Source organism: Orbicella faveolata, unplaced genomic scaffold, assembly GCF_042242905.1.
Source record: "Orbicella faveolata isolate gen_17 unplaced genomic scaffold, um_ofav_v1 contig_12, whole genome shotgun sequence".
Lineage (NCBI taxonomy): Eukaryota > Metazoa > Cnidaria > Anthozoa > Scleractinia > Merulinidae > Orbicella > Orbicella faveolata.
In genome coordinates, this window is record NW_028301539.1 from 23,029,760 (window position 1) to 23,033,506 (window position 3,747).

General features: G+C 42.8%; 1 pseudogene; it reads left to right on the top strand.

Moving 5' to 3' along the window:
• The first annotated feature begins 2,317 nt into the window (after window positions 1–2,317).
• On the top strand, window positions 2,318–2,959 carry LOC149117226 (uncharacterized; annotated as a pseudogene).
• The last annotated feature ends 788 nt before the right edge of the window (window positions 2,960–3,747 follow it).

The following is a 3,747-nucleotide window of genomic DNA, read 5'->3' on the forward strand; positions in this document are numbered from 1 at the left end:
TTATGCAAAAAAAACAAAAAATCGGCTGATCGGTTTTTTTTCAGACAATTCACCTTTTATCTATTTGGAACTTAAATTGTACTTTGCATTATGAGAAAACAAATCAGTTCGCATTAAATCTTTTTTGAACTGTTTTAGAAGTTAGCCTTTCCGTTCGATCTAAAGCTTGAAAATAATCGATCTATTACGGAGTGCTAATTTACTAGTGCATCTATAACGTATATGAAATCATTGATATCATTTATGCTATTGTTTCAGAGTAAATAATAGATTTATTTAAATTCTCCATTTATAGTTCCTGAGCTTGCGTTTGCCATTCAGATTGAATGGAAAAGGACAAGCGCCAGTGCATAATACACTATGCTGCATGTGATAAGGAGGAAGAACATCTTGTGTCTCCAAAGGACATCAGCTCTCGGCTGGCTTTGCTGGAAGCAACCAAAGTTCGAAATCATCAGGCAGTTTTGGATGTCGCCTAAACGGTCCGAGAAAATCATATACCAAATATCGCATATCACGGAAAATGTAGAAGCCTGTTTACTATGAAAAGAGACTAACCCATAAGTGGTGTCATTGATGGAGAGCATTGCAAGCGTGGCGTGCGGGCACACAAGTACCTGTATGAAGCTCTGATGAGGTTAGCATGAGCTGAGTTCACGAGAAGGCTCGAGAGCAGCGATCCCAATCATCGCATCACAGTGGCGTCTTTTCTTGAGCAGGTGGATACACTGGCTAATAATTTGAAGGAAGAGAGCTTAGACCAGCTGCTACTGTGCCCAGTCCTGCCTCAGGTGATGCCTATGTGGAGAGAGTTCCTGAATCATCTTCGTCAAAATAACGGCGAACTTTCAGCATTCTGGATGTCATATGTGGATACGGTAGAGGGAATAGTTCTTGGCCTGTTGCGGGCATCTCGTGAAGGTGACTGGGATTACATCTCCATTCCATGCGAAGGATGATCCCTTGGTGTTTCGCCTATGACAAGGTGAACTATTCACGATACCTGACTCCTTAATTTACTCAGATGACAAATCTCGGTGACAAAAATCCTGAAGTACAGAAGGCATTCAAAGAAGGCAGTTTTTCCGTTGAGTTAGCCAGCAGCAATCCCTTTGGGAGGATTCCAGTTGACCAGACAACTGAGGTCACAGTGAACAAAGATACCCAGAATCCTGGTGGAACCACACGCTTTAGCTTAAAACCTGCAACTGTTCAGCGCTACTACCTCACAGCAGAATACCGAAGTGCATTTCTTGGGCAGCTAAGAAACAGTCACCAAGAATAAAGAAAGATGAGCTGGCGGTTTCGTCCATAGTTGACCTCATCCAATGCTGGGTTAATCCATTTTCCGAGAGCCAAGAACTGATTAGCATTTCAACTGCAAAGAAAGCCCCCAGAGAGATTGCTACAGACCTGAAAACAGCACACGCGTTTGGTGAAAGATGTTACGCAAAGTTTAAAGAAGAGAGGATGGAGAAGACTCCTCAAATCAGGAAATTCCATGACCCTCTGAAGACCAGCAAACTTACGACATTCAGCGACATGAACAAGAAGAAACAAGTGCAAACCAACGACCGATCGATTATTTTGGAAGCAGACAGGTCCTTGTTTGGACGAATCAGAGATATTGCACAAGAACGAAGCTTGCAGATGGATACCATCCTTTTACACCCTCTTGCACCACTTCCCTGGGCCTTGTCAACTCCAGATGGCCTTCTGAGAAAGACCAACGAGGCCTCCCTGGCATCACTGTTACAGAAAAATGTACAGTTCTCTGAGGAAGTCCTTGTAAATTCTGCTGCAGTTATTGATGGCATGTCTCTGGTGCAAAGGCTAAAGGGAGATCACCTGACTTTGGTGATGTCGAAATGACTGTCCTGTCTATGGCAGTGAAAGGAGGGGTGTGGTGTAACAGAATAGACGTCGTATTTCACACCTACAAGGAGCTATCCATTAAGAACAGTGAGCGGCAACTGCGAGGTGAAGAGTCAGGACACCAGCTTGTTAACATCGCTAGCACACAGATAGTTAGGCAGTGTAGGAATTTCCTGACAAGAGTGAGCAATAAGACGAGTCTTATCACCTTCATCGTCAACGAGTGGAGAAAGGAAGAAGACAGAAGTTGGAAGAGAAACTGTTGTATGCCAATGCTGGTGATAAATGCTACAGAATCACAGCGGAAGGTAGTGAGGAGGTTCCAACAATGAAGTCTCAACAGGAAGAGGCAGATGGACGCCTACTGCTCCACGCTTCCCATGCAGCTAATGAGGGCTTCACCTCTGTTCTTGTCTGTTCGGAGGACACTGATGTATTTATCATGTCCTTGGCATTTACAAATGAGATAGGACCTTCTCTGTTGATGAAATCTGGAACTCGTACGCGGACAAAGATTATTGACATTACAAAAGTTGCTGCTTCACTTGGTCCAGGAGTGTGCAAAGGTGTTCTCGGAATGCATGCATTCACTGGATGTGATACTGCGAGCGCATTTGCAGGAAAGGGAAAGGCACAAGCATTGAAGATATTAAAGAAGAACACAAGGAGCCGAGAAGCGTTAACAGAGCTGGGAAAATAGTGGGACCTACCTCCTGAATTAACAGATAAATTAGAGTAACTTACATGTCTTCTTTATTCTAATAGCACGGTCACAACGAAAGTCAATGAGCTGAGGTACCAGCTGTTTTGTTCAAGAAGAGGGGAGATAGAAAGCCACCAGCTTCCTCCTTGCAGAGATTGTCTTATGAAGCACGCAAAGAGAGCAAATTATCAGGTTGCCATATGGAAACGGTGTTTACAGAAAGACCCACAAGTTCCGACTCCTGTTGAACGTGGATGGAAGATGGAGCATGAAGATGGTGTTGCCAAGACAGGTGTTGACTGGATGGACGTAAAAGCGGCACCAGAAACCATACTTGAGCTATTAGCGTGTAACTGCACTAAAACGTCACAAATGGCCTAAGATGCACCGATATGTGCACGCTTGCTGAATGTGAGAACCAAGGTTCTGTTCAAGAGATCGAGAGTGCCGATGATGACGATGAAGTAAGCAGTGATGAGGAATATTAAAATGAACGCTTAAGAAGTTTCTATGTATGCTTTCTATGTATGCCAACTGGTAAATATAGAAATTGGGTCTATACTCATGTCAAAAAACATCAGGAAGAACGTCAGAAACATTGAAAAGAGCAGTTTGAATTAAAATGGATTGGTGGGACTCGTAGTACAGCCTTACAATTGTCTGTCATGTAATAGTGCCATTTTAAAGGCCCTGGTCACGTGTTCAGTGATGTAAACGATGGGATAAACAACACAAAAATATAAAAATAATATTTGTAAAGTAATGATACTGTTGAGTAAGTGTTTTGCAGATTTTGATGGACATTTAAAGCTAATGAACACACGTATGTTTGTCAAACCAACTTCAGCCTCGTTTCCATGCTTAAGTCGCGCTCTGGTCATGTGACTGATGAAATGAACCATTTGTAATTTAAAAAATGTTGTGTGAAACAATGTTACTGTTGGCATGTGTTTTGTTCTTTTTGGTGGACAACTGAAGCTAATAAACACAAAACAAGCTTCAGCCTCGTTCCCCTGCCTGAGCCATACTATAAAGAGCACTGTTACCCATTAGCTACCATAGAATCATTGCTATCATGCTTTTCCCCACTATTTATGGTCTACTCTACTAGAAAACCACCATAAACCTTAATCACCCCGGATGATACCAAGCAGCCCTGCTGGCTCACG